This window comes from Dermochelys coriacea, chromosome 9 (genome assembly GCF_009764565.3).
Source record: "Dermochelys coriacea isolate rDerCor1 chromosome 9, rDerCor1.pri.v4, whole genome shotgun sequence".
Classification (NCBI taxonomy): domain Eukaryota; kingdom Metazoa; phylum Chordata; order Testudines; family Dermochelyidae; genus Dermochelys; species Dermochelys coriacea.
This window is the reverse complement of record NC_050076.1, coordinates 93,598,182-93,614,140: the sequence shown is the minus strand read 5'-3', so window position 1 is coordinate 93,614,140 and position 15,959 is coordinate 93,598,182. Positions and strand designations below refer to the sequence as shown.

The 15,959-nt window shown below is 43.3% G+C and overlaps 1 protein-coding gene across 6 annotated transcripts in view; it reads left to right on the top strand.

Moving 5' to 3' along the window:
* Nucleotides 1-9: 9 nt before the first annotated feature.
* MTM1 (myotubularin 1) overlaps nucleotides 10-15,959 on the top strand; it is an 83,911-nt gene continuing 67,961 nt past the window's right edge. For 3 of the 6 annotated variants that reach the window (XM_038416622.2, XM_043492567.1, XM_043492565.1), the window contains exon 1: nucleotides 123-288. The gene's annotated coding sequence lies outside the window, so the exon portion shown is untranslated. Of the gene's footprint in view, nucleotides 289-15,959 lie in introns of all 6 variants that reach the window. The other 3 variants (XM_038416623.2, XM_043492566.1, XM_038416620.2) reach the window with 2 other exon arrangements.

Genomic DNA, 15,959 nt, shown 5'->3' with positions numbered 1-15,959 from the left:
TTTCAAGCAAACTACAGCTCCCAGCAGGCCCCGCGGCCCGTCCCTGCCCACGCAAACTACAGCTCCCGGCAGGCCCCGCGGCCCGTCCCTGCCCACGCAAACTACAGCTCCCGGCAGGCCCCGCGGCCCAGCTCGGCCGAGCCCCTTCAACCAAACCCTCAGACAGGGGGGGCGCCGCTCTGGCCCCGTCACGTGACAGGGCGAAGTTGGCCCGTGCCGCGAGGGGTGCGCTCGGTGCGGAAGCGGGACTCGGGCCCACGGCAGGGGGGAAACGGCGACTGGAGCAAGGTGAGTGGCCCCGGCCTCCCACAGGGCAACAGGCGGTTCCTGCTGAGCCCGGCCTGGGTCCCCCTCCGCGCGAAGTACTCCTCCCCCCGCCCCCACAGCAACCCCCACCCCAGAGTCCCCCGACATACCCCTCCCCCACAGCTCCACCCTGGCACGCCCCAAGGCCCCACCCCGCCATGCCCCTCGCCCGCCCCCACCGCCTCACCCCCTACTCCTCCCTCACACTAGCCCCCGCCGTACCCCTCCCCTGCTCTCCTGACAGACCCTTCCCCCCACGCACCCCAGAGTCCCTCCCCCCACCCCACCCCACCCCGCCCTCCAGGACCCCTCTCCCCCCTTGCCTCCTAGGTCACTCTCACCTGCCATGCCCTTCCCCCAGGCGCCTTGCCCCATATGTCCCTCCTCCAAGGTAGCCCCCACACCGCAGGGTCTTTACCCGCTGGCTCGCTGCCATCCAGTCATGGCACGCCCCTCCACTCAGGGCACCCTCTTTCCCTTTTCCTTCCTAGGCGGCCCCCCATCCTACATAGCACCCCTTTTTCCGGCCACCCCCTGTCTTCCCCGTGCCCCTCCCTCCGGGTCAGCCACAGCCCACGGAACATCACTTCACTTCACTAGCGCTTGGTGTGACTGTTAACTCAGGCCCTTTCCTCTCCCTTCTCTCAGGCCACATCTCACCTTGTTTCCCAAGACGCTTTCTGGGCTCCGACCTTCCTGCCATCTTAAACCCTTTTAAAAGCTGGGGGTTGTGTTGGAGAAGGATATCAGGCCATGAAGAGATTTCCCATCCCCCAGTGTGGCTCTCGGTTTGGGTGCTATGTAAATTACCTTTGGCTTCAAACCGAGATGCTGCTTCATAGGACTCTTCAGGAGTATGTTTCTGTTACTATTACTATTCATTCCCTTGGGATTTTTCTTCTGTTTCTAGCTGCTCTGATGGCTTGAATGTTGGTAACTTAAAATGAGATGTTAAATGTTTCACTGAAGTACATGACACATTAACAGTGCCTCCCTCCTGTGAAGAATTACGTAGATTAATTCTTCCCCCTCCAAAAAAGTTTCCCTTCCCAGTGACATTAAAATGTGGGGCAGGTCTTTTAATTTCAGAGCAAATATTTTTATTTTATTCTTAATGAGAATAGTTCTTGCTAGCAATTTGCTAATTTGCTGTTAGTCATTCTTGTTTTCAGTCTTTTCTATGTGAAGTAGGAAAAACGGTGGTGATATTTGCAGTCTGCTCATTTGGCTGAGTTAGTGCTAGAATCAAATCAGAAAAGTAAATCAGTTTTAATATCTGCATCGTTGTTTTTCAAATGATCATACTGCGAGACCTTTTAAGATTTTTTTTTTTTGTTAATTTTAATGGTGCTGGGAGTAGGGCTTCCTTTAAGGAGGAGAGCTCACATTTGTTCTTAATAGCTCTCAAAAAATACTTCTAGAGCTTTTGGAAGACAAATTTTAGATCTACATTACTGGTAGTTATGTGTTGCTTAATATTAAATGACTGAATGGATTTTGTCTTTATTTGTGTCTGGTCTGAAGATTGTTGCCCTTTTACTGGTGTAGTTAACATAATATAAGCTTGTTTATTAAAAAACAGACTGGCAGAAAAAGTCTATATAGGTTCCTATGGTTTGGATCTACTGTGGCTGTGGTATAATTAAAAAGAAAAGGAGTACTGGTGGCACCTTAGAGACTAATGCATCCGATGAAGTGAGCTGTAGCTCACGAAAGCTTATGCTCTAATAAATTTGTTAGTCTCTAAGGTGCCACCAGTACTCCTTTTCTTTTTGCGAATACAGACTAACACGGCTGCTACTCTGAAACCTGTGGTATAATTGTCTACTGTCCAGAATCCTTTACTTACCCATAAGGAAATAGTGCTTGTTCCATGGTTATGGTCATACTTGTTTGTCATTAGCCAGGTCTGAAGGACAAAATTTTCCTGGCGGAGGACTGTATCAGTGAACAAAAACAAAGCATACTTATTACACACTGCTACAATATTTGGTTTTAATCCATGGTTTGGTGGTAAAAACAAACTAGGTTTCAGATAAAGATATCCAAGCTGATAGGTGCAGACAGCTGTAATGTGATTAGTGTTGTCAATATATGTCCTGCGAGTGACAAAGGTAGAGAGTTCATAGAAAAAGAACAGACCTGTGTGAAATGTTAAATTTTTATTTTCCATACTATGTAACATACTTTGTTTGCTCAGAAGGAACCTGGTAATAGAAACGCTGAAGAGAGAGTTAGGTTCTGCATAATTTAGTTTGATCAAACTAATTCTACAATAATTTTTTTTGTCTAGTAGAGTACATTTCTGGTGTGTGTGATAGCTGTATAATATATTATGACATTCCCTTAACCTCTTTGACAAAATTAATCTTGCACACTGTGTAACAATCTTTTTTAAAAAACTTTGTGTGTGTGTGAGAGGGCATATTGCTTATTGTTATGGAATTGGAGTAGCAGCCGTGTTAGTCTGTATTCGCAAAAAAGAAAAAGAGTACTTGTGGCACCTTAGAGACTAACACATTTATTTGAGCATAAGCTTTCGTGAGCTACAGCTCACTTCATCGGATGATTTCAGTGGAAAAAACGAATTCCACCGAATGCATCCGATGAAGTGAGCTGTAGCTCACGAAAGCTTATGCTCAAATAAATGTGTTAGTCTCTAAGGTGCCACAAGTACTCCTTTTCTTTGTTATGGAATTGGAATTCTATAAATTACAATTTCTTTTTCAGCCCCAGTTGCCCACTTCCTCTGCATATAGACTGTCTTCTCAACATAAATGTATAGCTGTGTGTGTTAAAATAATACATCAAAACAAAACACTACTGCACACGTCTCCCCTGGGGAGAGGATCAGAGAGCAAACACGTGACAGATGTTAGTCACATTGCTTAATATGCTACTGGAAACTGCTCAGACACTACAGTGATGAGTACTGTATAAGAACCTATATAGAAGAGAATGAAAAAGAAAATAGATGCTAGAGGCCAGTTTGGAACTGTCATTCTTAGGGTTCATGAGGGGATAGCCTTTACCTCCCCAGCTGAAATTTTTCCTCCCGCTAGTTCAGTTAGGTGGAGTTAGTTCAATTTTTCCTTTTACACCTTCAGATCAAATTAGAAATGTGTTTACCGTTATTTCATCTTGCTCATCATCCAAGAGGTGAGGAGCAGTTTGAGTTCCTTCTTTTTTGCTTCCTATTTTGGCATTTTAAAATTAATACCTGCTAGAACATTGCTGGCAACTGTGGGATGCCTCTCCCCACCTGTTGGATTGCTGCCAGAGGCCCAGTTATAACACAAAAACCAAATAAACACCATTTGTAGCAGAAGTGCTTAGTTTACTGTAGTCATTCAGCCTTGCACTGAAGTGGATCTGTTCATGCTTTTGCAACTAAAATGACTTGACAGAGTTTAAGGGGTAGCAGCAGGTGAAGTTAGGGTCTCCCTGAAAGTGATGGCGCAACCCAGTAAGTTTGATGTTTTAGCCAGGTTATCTAAATGATCAGTTGCCCACTTAGAGGGGAGGCACTCTGGAGAGGTATAACATTGCTAAGAGGGTGTTTAAAAATATAGTTCCCCTGAAGAAATGGTTCTTCCAGATGACCACACATTTGATGGAGAGCAAGGTTCATATCCTCCTCACCCCCGCATCTCTCCATCCTTTAGTCCATTTTTCAGTGCTGTGTTGGATTTATCCCTGGTGCCTATAAAAACTAGCTAAAGGGAACAAAAAGTACAGGTGAAAGAGAATGGCGCACTAATATATCCATTGTTTGAGAACATTATCAATGGGGAATTGGGAAAAACTTGGACATAGGATGTCATTTCAACCATCATAATGAAGCTTTTATAAGGTATAGCAAAATGTAAAGTAGAAATAACTTCCATTTCATAGGTGGAATCATCAGTTAAATCTTTAGCAATAGAGCTATTGTGGCTTGAGGAGATATCTTTCAAAAAGAACAAGCAGAAAGACAGACTGAAGACTTGTTTAAAAGAAACTTTGAAGCAGCATCTATTGCCCCTCAAACATTTTCATCAATTACAATCGTTTTTTGCAACATGAGTGGTGGGGTGGGAGGTACAGACTATTTCAATGGGATGCAAAGGAGAGAAAAGGGTCTGTCTGGCTTGGAAAGCTGCAGATCATTCCTAACTACATGTGCACACTGCAAATGTGCTGTTCAGTCTGTTTCCTTTTTTCTTTGCTTCTGTTGTGCGTCTTTCACTGTACAGGGCTTCAGACTGAGATAGCAACCTGTCACACCCAAACCTTGTTTGCTGTGCTTGCGTGGCACCCATATCCGCTTTGGAGGGCACCAGTGTATGTTCCCCCACCCCAGAAGTGTGTGCCTTCAAATTGAGTGGGGGAATCAGAGCTACCAGGGAATAAATGAAGGTAGGAAGTATGTAAGGCACAAGTCAGAAAAATGCAAGAGCAACAAAGGAAAGAACATGAGAATGACAAGGGGGGGAGACAGAAAAAGAAGAGTACAAGAGAAAGGCGACAGAAAAAAGAGATGCACTATCACGATGTGGCACTGGGGACATATATGAATCCCTCCCCAAGGGTGGAGGAGAAGCACCACCAACAAAAAATTTTGGGAACCACTGATGTGCATGCTGCTCTTTCTTGATGATATGATATAGCAAGACAGTAAAGAAAAGTCAATCTGCAAAAATCTTACTTCAGCTACATCTGTAATGGCACACACTTCCATTGATTCCTTAATCTGTCTTGTGAGATATAGCCCTAATGCTATTGCTAAAAGACATTGTTGGCTCCTCCATGGCAACCTCTCCAAGCAATTTTTTCAACATAATTTGAGGGAGGGAAACAGTTGAGTGAACAGGTTTCAGAGTAGTAGCCGTGTTAGTCTGTATTCGCAAAAAGAAAAGAAGTACTTGTGGCACCTTAGAGACTAACAAATTTATTTGAGCATAAGCTTTTGTGAGCTACAGCTCACTTCATCGGATGCATTCAGTGGAAAATACAGTGTGGAGATGATTTATATACACAGAGAACATGAAACAATGGGTGTTATCATACACACTGTAAGGAGAATGATCACTTAAGATGAGCTATTACCAGCAGGAGGTTGGGGGGGTGGGGGGGAAGAAGAAAACCTTTTGTAGTGATAATCAAGGTGGGCCATTTCCAGCAGTTGACAAGAATGTCTGAGGAACAGTGGGGGGAGAAAGAACATGGGGAAATAGTTTCTTTGTGTAACGACCCATCCACTCCCAGTCTCTATTCAAGCCTAAGTTAATTGTATCCAGTTTGCAAATTAATTCCAATTCAGCAGTCTCTTGTTGGAGTCTGTTTTTGAAGTTTTTTAGTTGAAGAATAGCCACTCTTAGGTCTGTAATCAAGTGACCAGAGAGATTGAAGTGTTCTCCGACTGGTTTTTGAACGTTATAATTCTTGACATCTGATTTGTGTCCATTTATTCTTTTACGTAGAGACTATCCAGTTTGACCAATGTACATGGCAGAGGGGCACTGCTGGCACATGATAGCATATATCACATTGGTAGATGTGCAGGTGAACGAGCTTCTGATAGTGTGGCTGATGTGATTAGGCCCTATGATGGTGTTCCCTGAATAGATATGTGGACAGAGTTGGCAACGGGCTTTGTTGCAAGGATAGGTTCCTGGGTTAGTGGTCCTGTTGTGTGGTATGTGGTTGCTGGTGAGTATTTGCTTCAGGTTGGGGAGCTGTCTGTAAGCAAGGACTGGCCTGTCTCCCAAGATCTGTGAGAGTGATGGGTCGTCCTTCAGGATAGGTTATAGATCCTTGATGATGCATTGGAGAGGTTTTAGTTGGGGGCTGAAGGTGATGGCTAGTGGCGTTCTGTTTTCTTTGTTGGGCCTGTCCTGTAGTAGGTGACTTCTGGGTACTCTCCTGGCTCTGTCAATCTGTTTCTTCACTTCAGCAGGTGGGTCCTGTAGTTGTAAGAATGCTTGATAGAGATCTTGTAGGTGTTTGTCTCTGTCTGAGGGGTTGGAGCAAACGCAGTTATATCGTAGAGCTTGGCTGTAGACAATGGATCATGTGGTATGATCTGGATGAAAGCTAGAGGCATGTAGGTAGGAATAGCGGTCAGTAGGTTTCCGATATAGGGTGGTGTTTATGTGACCATCGCTTATTAGCACTGTAGTGTCCAGGAAGTGGATCTCTTGTGTGGACTGGTCCAGGCTGAAGTTGATGGTGGGATGGAAATTGTTGAAATCATGATGGAATTCCTCAAGGGCTTCTTTTCCATGGGTCCAGATGATGAAGATATTATCAATGTAGCACAAGTAGAGTAGAGGCATTAGGGGACGAGAGTTGAGGAAGCGTTGTTCTAAGTCAGCCATAAAAATGTTGGCATACTGTGGGGCCATGCGGGTACCCATCGCAGTGCCGCTGATTTGAAGGTATACATTGTCCCCAAATGTGAAATAGTTATGGATGAGGACAAAGTTCAGGCACCAGGTTAGCCGTGATTATCGGGGATACTGTTCCTGACGGCTTGTAGTCCATCTTTGTGTGGAATGTTGGTGTAGAGGGCTTCTACATCCATAGTGGCCAGGATGGAGTTTTCAGGAAGATCACCAATGGACTGTAGTTTCCTCAGGAAGTCAGTGGTGTCTCGAAGATAGCTGGGAGTGCTGGTAGCATAGTGTCTGAGGAAGGAGTCTACATAGCCAGAGAATCCTGCTGTCAGGGTGCCAATGCCTGAGATGATGGGGCGTCCAGGATTTCCAGGTTTATAGATCTTGGGTAGAAGATAGAATACCCCTGGTCGGGGTTCCAGGGGTGTGTCTGTGCGGATTTGTTCTTGTGTTTTTTCAGGGAGTTCCTTGAGCAAATACTGTAGTTTCTTTTGGTAACCCTCAGTGGGATCAGAGGGTAATGGCTTGTAGAAAGTGGTGTTGGAGAGCTGCCTAGTAGCCTCTTGTTCATATTCCGACTTATTCATGATGACGACAGCACCTCCTTTGTCAGCCTTTTTGAATTTGTCAGAGTTGTTTCTGAGGCTGTGAATGGCGTGTTCTGCACGGCTGAAGTTCTGGGGCAAGTGATTCTGCTTTTCCACAATTTCAGTCCATGCACGTCGGCGGAAGCACTCTATGTAGAAGTCCAGTCTGTTGTTTCGACCTTCAGGAGGAATCCACCCAGAATCCTTCTTTTTGTAGTGTTAGTAGGAAGGTCTCTATGGGTTAATATGTTGTTCAGAGGTGTGTTGGAAATATTCCTTGAGTCGGAGACGTCGAAAATAGGATTCTAATTCACCACAGAACTGTATCATGTTTGTGGGGGTGGAGGGCAGAAGGAGAGGCCCCGAGATAGGACACATTCTTCTGCTGGGCTAAGAGTATAATTGGATAGATTAACAATATTTCTGGGTGGGTTAAGGGAACCACTGTTGTGGCCCCTTGTGGCATGTAGTAGTTTAGATAGTTTAGTGTCCTTTTTCTTTTGTAGAGAAGCAAAGTGTGTGTTGTAAATGGGTTGTCTAGTTTTTGTAAAGTCCAGCCAAGAGGAAGCTAATGTGGAAGTTTGGTTTTTTATGAGAGTATCCAGTTTTGAGAGCTCATTCTTAATCTTTCCCTGTTTGCTGTAGAGGATGTTGATCAGGTGGTTCCGCAGTTTCTTTGAGATGTGTGGTACAAGCTGTCAGCATGGTCTGTGTGATATGTAGATTGTAATGGATTTTTTACCTTCAGTCCTTTTGGTATTATGTCCGTTGTTTGCAGTTGGAAAGGAAGATGATGTCTGTCTGTATCTGTACGAGATTTTTCATGAAGTTGATAGATTTCCACTCCATACGGCTAAATTCAGTGCCTTGCATAATGCATCTGATGAAGTGAGCTGTAGCTCACGAAAGCTTATGCTCAGATAAATTTGTTAGTCTCTAAGGTGCCACAAGTACTACTTTTCTAGTTGAGTGAACAGTTAGAGAAAGTACTGTTGGAGGCCAATGACAGGAATATGTAGTCTGCACTTAAATGGCTTTACAGGAAGGCTAATTAACTCTTCAAATGCAGTCCTTTTGAAATTGGGATGGAAGTTAGGTAGAGTTCAAACTACAAAGGAAAACTCTGAAACAGAAAGTGAGGAGGAAAGTCTAGGAGCGGGAAAAAATCCTCTCCAAATAAGAGTTGGATTTCTTAGAAAAAAGATTTCATTCCATACCTGCTCTAGAACAGCAGGAGTGTTTTTTTTATTTAATTTTAATTTTATTTTTTTTAAAGCCATAGGTACAGTACCATCTTGTTTCCTGGGTCTGGGAAGCATTGGGAGAATATCTTGTCAAATTTTCCAACGAGTATTTTCACACTTTCCCCATCCTTGCATAAGAGGCAGCGAGGACTCCCTATAAACATCTGCAAGGCCACCACATTCTCTTCCTTTAAATCTCTTTAAAACCCAACAGTACCACGATGTGTATAATACGCTTGACATTTGTTAGGCAGTTGGAGTGCTATGACTGCTGCTTATTATATTAATCATAACTATCTCACTGTTACCTCATGCACTGTATTTATCCCCCCGTTCTCATTTAATACAATTTTGTTGTGAGCTCTTTATGGCAGGGGTCATTGTCTTGTTATATGTATGAGGAAACTATTGGGAGAGGTTCCAACTCCTTAATAGTGTACCCCTCATGATCCAGCTTTTCATTTGTAGTCTCACAGAGAATTGGTTATGTCAGAGGCATTACTACATAGTCCTAAAAGGACAGGCCTGGAAAAGAGCTCAGTATCAGCACAGAGCAGGTAGAAAAGTCTTCTGGAGCTAGGAGTGATACTACTGACGACAGTCCTCCTTATGAGACACACTCAAGAATCTGCGTACATTAGCGATGAATTTGACTGACTTCACTTATGTAAACCTACAAGGAGGTCTAAACAATATTAGGAAATTCTGCAAATACAGCATATATTATTCAGTCAAGCCACATACATGTGAAGAGCTTTCCACATGAAGGTGGTTTGACTTATCAGGCAATTTGCGCATACTGATCGCTGCCTGAATTTGTATCTGCCTTCAAAACTCCAAGAGACTTGGAGCTCCACAGGTAGATGCACTTGACTAAATTTGTGAATTGTTCCTGGTGCAAACGAAATGTCCAATCTGGCAATGGATATCCTATTCACTTATTGGTTAGGCATGCTCTCATGATTTTCTTCAGACCACAATCAGCAGGATCATTCAGACGGTAAGGGTAGCGAAACCATTAATGATGTATGTAAACCAAGATGAGCTTAGAATGCTATGGTCTTCTGACCCAGTGGAATTGTTATTATACAGCTTACCCTACTAAGCAAGCTATTATTTTCAGGTCCTATTTGGCATCCAAAGCCAGAAACTTTGAACGTAACAGTAGCAACTGGAATAAATTTGTTGAGTGAGATAGATACATCTGAATGTGAATGCAAATAAAATGAAAGCTTTTAGTGGAGCTGCTGGTTTTTAAGGAACTGGTGTCTAGCTCGTTGCCTTAAGATTCTTAACTGTAAATCTTGAGAATGACTTTCTTATGAAGAAAATGTTTGTATTTAATTGCAAACTTAAAATGTGCTCACAGCTTTTTTTTTCAGGAGGGGAGTAAAGAGTAAGCAGCATCTGAGGAGGGGCTACTTTGAGGGGAGGGATGAGGGAAGAGAGAGCAGAAGGTTGGAGCCAGGTTGTCTTTACAGGAGTGAGAAGGAAGGGGGAGCAAGCAAGCTGCAGAGCAGTTGGTGGAGGGATGGGGCCCATAGGAGAGAGAGAACTAGCAAGCGGAGCAGCAGGTGTACTGCAAAAAGGACTCTTTAGAAAAAGAAAAAGGGGGGGGGGGAAAGAAGCCATCAGTTTCCTCTCTAAGCCCAGCTGGGAAGCTGAAGAAGCATCTGAATAACTTAGAAAGTAAAATCTGGTTTTAGGCACCCAAATTAGGAGCTGCTTTTATACTTTCAGTGCAGTTTCTTGAGAGAATTCAGGAAGAGGTTGGAGGGGGAAAAATATTGTAGGTTTAAACTACGGTATCTCACCTCATTATGTCCCCTTCACATTTTGAAATAGGACATTTGACTCTTACACTGAAAATGTTTGGATGCTATTGATTTTTAGATCTGAAGATGTGGACAAAAATGGATTTATCTGTATTTTTTTATGAATATCATCTGCACTTCAATTTATTTGTTTGATGTCCTGTCTGATTTAATGGAATTTAAATCAAAGGAGGCTGTTATGGGGGAAACAAACAGGAAATAATGACAAAGTTAAGGTACTGCCAGAGAGAATACCTAGGATCCTCAAGGAAACAATGGGGGAAATACTAATAGGGAAATACCTGGCTACAATCAGGCTAGCTGATTAATTTTCTCAGACCTGTGTGTGGGGTCAAAAGGGCATTAAACTATTAGATCCTGGCCTAGAGAGGAACCGGTGTGATGGGGCAGCCACTGCTAGGGACATAATGTAGGGTTACCAACTGTCTAATTGCACAAATGCAAACAACTTTGCCCTCCTCACGCCTGTCACACCCCCACTCACTCTACTGCACCCACGCTCACTTTCATCGGGCTGTAGCAGAGGGTTGGGGTGTGGGAGGGGATGCTGGCTGTGGGCGGTGGGGGCCGAGGAGTTCAGAGTGTGGCAGGGGGCTCCAAGCTGAGCCTGGGGCAGGGGGTTGGGGTACAGTTTCTAGGAGGGAGTTTAGGTTTAGGAGGGGGCTCAGAACTGGGGCAGGGGGTTGGAGTGTAGGAGAGGGTGAGGCAGGAGAGCAAGCTCTGGATGGCACTTACCTCTGGCTGCTCCCTGAAGCGACTGGCATATCTGGCTCCTAGGCGGAGGTATGGCCAGGGGATCTGCGCACTGCCCCTGCCTGCAGACACCACCCCTGCAGCACCCATTGGCCGCAGTGTCGGCGCTCGGGGCAGGGTGTGGGGCAGCACATGGAGACCCCCCTGGCCGCCTCTGCGCTTAGGAGCTGGACATGCTGGCCCATTCTGGGAGTTACGCGGAACCAGCGTAGGTAGGGAGCCTGCCTTAGTGCTGCTGTGCCACTGACCGGACTTTTGGCAATTAAAATGTCCCGGATTGCTTTTAATATTCACTGGGAGATTGAGGCTGATTTCAGTAGATTCCTGGCCAATCTGGGAGGGTTGGTAAACCTAGACGTAAGAGGAAGAAGCACAGAAATGGTGGTATCTTGGCTAAGAGCAAGAAAAGTGCAAAACTTGCAAGGAAAGGATTGAGATTAGTTGGGACCAGATGTGTATAGACAGTTTTAATCTTTCACTAGGCTCGGTATGTACTTTAGCGTAAATAGATGATACATTTGTTTTGAATAAGTTGTTTTATAATCACTTTACTCAACCATAGGTCACAGGCTTCCAAAGACTCATTTCTTACAGATGCCAAATACAATTGGGTCTGTTGTGTTAACACAGTTGGAAAGGGGGGAGCTGCCACTCCAGGAGCTGGTCTGTGAGTGGTAGAATTGAGGGCCTCCACATGGAGAGAGGTGAAGGTAACAAAATTTGTCATTTGAGTGCACTAGAGGATGGCTGCAATGCGAGTCTAAGGCACTCGTAACAATGGCAGTACCATTGGAATGGGGATGTGGTAACCTCGTGATCCAGTCTAAAGTGCAGGTAAAGGTCTGACACTTAGGGCTTGTCTACACTTACCGGGCTATTGACATGCAGTGATCGATGCGTCAGTGGTCGATTTAGCGGGTCTAATGAAGACCCGCTAAATCGACCACAGATAGTTCTTCCGTGGACTCCTGTACTCCACCGGATTGAGAAGAGTAAGGGGAGGCATCGGGAGAGTTTCTCCTGTTGACCTCATATGGTGTGGACCCCGTGGTAAGTAGATCTAAGCTGCATTGACTGGAGTTATGCTATTCACGGAGCTCAAATTGCGAAGCTTAGATTGACTTTTCCCTGTATTGTAGACAAGGCCTTAGAAAGGGCGCCCTCAGAGAGATTAGGTAGAGGTCACAGTTCTAACTTCCCATTGAACTGTGACAGAAGAGGATCTTAGATTTATTATGACAGGTTTCAGAGTAGCAGTCGTGTTGGTCTGTATTCGCAAAAAGAAAAGGAGTACTTGTGGCACCTTAGAGACTAACAAATTTATTTGAGCATAAGTTTTCATGAGCTACAGGATGAAGTGAGCTGTAGCTCACAAAAGCTTGTGCTCAAATAAATTTGTTAGTCTCTAAGGTGCCACAAGTACTCCCTTTCTTTTTTAGATTTATTATGCACTTTTGGAAATTGGTTTAATGTTTCCTCTGCTGTTTAAAACACATTGTTGAAGCACTGTGCTTTCAGGTTTGCTCATTTTGCTTATGATGATAGGAATTTTTCTTTTTCATCTGGAAAAAGAATGCTAACTAACACGTAAGGGCTGGTGGCCTGCAGCAGTGAGTGTGTATACTGATGATACTTACAGTGCCTTAATTGTCTCTATAGTTCTTGATGACTGTTTGTTGTATCATTGGCATTTAAATTTGAAAATCTTGAAATTTCTTGAAGCTGAATATCACAACTTGGAGTGTATTGCTTTTAACATCATTATCTTTACTTCTCTCAGTGTTTAATTTGCAGATACAATCTGCCTTGACAGTTCAACCTCTTATATGAGAGCCATTATTTTCTTTTGAAATATGCATAAACAGAATGGCTCAAACCTTCTATTGGCACTTTTAAAATATTTTGATACTTCATCCTATACTATAGTACAAGGATGTTGGAACTCTTCTACATGTTTTCATACTCTGCTTATTTTTCTGCAGCTTCCTTTAAACTTTTTGTGACTTGAAATTCATCTACCTTATGGCTCTCTTAATCTGGTATGACAGGTTTCAGAGTAGCAGCCGTGTTAGTCTGTATTCGCAAAAAGAAAAGGAGTACTTGTGGCACCTTAGAGACTAACAAATTTATTAGAGCATAAGCTTTCGTGAGCTGCATCCGATGAAGTGAGCTGTAGCTCACGAAAGCTTATGCTCTAATAAATTTTAGTCTCTAAGGTGCCACAAGTACTCCTTTTCTTTTCATCTGGTATGGTTGACCATATCCCCTCTTGTTGAGGGAAACTTGTGGATTTCATTGATCATTTTAAGATCATGGATAAGATTGTTTCTGCTTATCCTGATTTATTTATTCAGTTTTGTATTCTGCTTTCTAGTCCTGACTTCAGATTTTTTGCTTTTATCTTTTGTTAATAAGCACTCACTCTCTTCTTAGCTCACATGGAAGAATTCAGTTAAAATTAAGCTATCTCCCTAGATTTCTGCTCTATCCTACACGTTTATATCTGTTTCAGAGTAGCAGCCATGTTAGTCTGTATTCGCAAAAAGAAAAGGAGTACTTGTGGCACCTTAGAGACTAACAAATTTATTAGAGCATAAGCTTTCGTGAGCTACAGCTCACTTCATCCACCAAATGCATCCGATGAAGTGAGCTGTAGCTCACAAAAGCTTATGCTCTAATAAATTTGTTAGTCTCTAAGGTGCCACAAGTACTCCTTTTCTTTTTGTTTATATCTGTATGTCTTTTGCACAGTTGTGGAGACTAGTATTGTATACAAAAAATCCAACTCTGCCAAGAGACACTGACTTTGTTTTTTGTCCTTTATTATTGGAGACAGAACAGCATCTTTTTCTCATTGCATCTGCAAGTTGTTATATAGGTTATACAGACTATTATGTGTTATAGTAACTCTAAAATTTTATGTGCAACTGTTCTTCCACTTATATTTTCCTTTTTATATTCTTTGCTTCCATACTTAATATATCTGCACTACTCTGTGTTCCTCATTGTTTGCTATGCTTTTTCATTTAAAATCCTGTGCAAACATGGAAATATTGTTTTCAGTACCATCATCTATATTTATATAGGCAAAACTGCAGATCCATTGCAAATCTTAAAAATAACTTAACATGGGAAATATCTCTTTCTTGAATATTGTGTTAGTCTGATGTTACATGCCTTCATCTCTGATGGAACACTTTGTTTTCTGAAAATATAAGCAGACAATTCATATGTTTTTCATACTAAACTTTGACATGTCTTCAGATATTAACTTTTTTTTTTTTTTTTTACACAAAGCATGATTTTGGGCAGCATGGAGTGCAAATATTTGGTATCCTCATGCATTGTCACTGATGGAGTCATGTTGTAGACATTGTGATAAGATAAACTATCAGACTGTTTCTCTTTTTTCACCTTATCACTAATAGTAATCCTGGTTCAAGTAAATGTTCCCCATCCTGTTTAGTCACCCCTAGTATTTATTTCTATGCATATAATTGACTTCACTGTAGTTGCCTATGTCACTTGGGATGAGCCATAATGTCATCTTTTGCTCGTGTTACCACTGTACCAGAAGGTTCTGGAAATACGTCTTTGATATCTGATAGTTTAGTGTAATTTCTAGGGCTCTCAAATGATGTAAAAAATTAATCACTGTTAATTGTGTGATCAAAAATATTAATCATGATTAATTGCGTGATTAATCGCAGTGTTAATAATAGAATACCATTTATTTAAATATTTTGGGTGTTTTCTACATTTTCAAGTATATTAATTTAAATTTCAAGGCAGAATACAAAGTGTACAGTGATCACTTTATATTTATTTTTATTACACATATTTATACTGTAAAAAACAAAAGAAATACACCTCTACCCCAATATAACGCGACCCGATATAACATGGGTTCTCATACAACGCAGTAAAGCAGGCCTCTCCCTCCCGAGGGTCTGGGAGGCAGGAGCTGTGAGAGGGCACTTTTGGGGGCCCTACAGGCCCAGAGTGGCCCGGGTGATTAGCGGGGGGCCAGGAGCAGCCCGCTCTGCTTCCCTCACCCTAGCCCCAGCCGTCTCACTCGGGGGAGGAGGCTTGGGGGAAGGGATTCTCTTCCCCTCCCCCCCCCGCACTCACCGGAAACGGAGCAGCCCGGCCCCAGCTTGCTCCACTCTGCCAGTTCCCAGCTGCGGCGCTCCACTTCCTGCTACTGGTGAATATGGGGGGGGCGTCCTTTCCCCAACCTCCCTGCAGCTGGTGGAGTGGAGCAGGCTGGGGCCACGTTGCTCCACTTCCTGCCACTGCTGGTGAGGGCCTGTCAGGGGGCAGGGGTGTGGATAGGGGTCATGGCAGTCAGGGGACAGGGAACAGGGAGGTTGGGTAGGGGATTGGGTTCTGGGGGGTGATTAGGAATGGGGGGTGTCTCTGGAGGAGGTAGTCAGGGGACAAGGAGCAGGGGGGCTAAAGCAAGTTCAATATAACATGGTTTCACATATAACGTGGTAAGAATTTTTGTCTCCAAAGACCGTGTTATATCGGGGTAGAGGTGTAGTATTTTTCAATTCCCCCATTACAAGTACTGTACTATAATCTCTTTATCATGAAAGATGAACTTACAAATATAGAATTATGTACAAAAACTCCCTGCATTCAAAAATAAAACAATGTAAAACTTTAGAGCCTACAAGTCCACTCAGTCCTACTACTTGTTCAGCGAATTGCTCAGACAAACAAGTTTGTTTACATTTACAGGAAATAATGCTGCCTGCTTCTTGTTTACAATGTCAAATGTCATTTGCATGCACTGTTGTAGCCAGCTTCGCAAGGTATTTACGTGCCAGTGCTGTAGCTATTTTTAGAAAT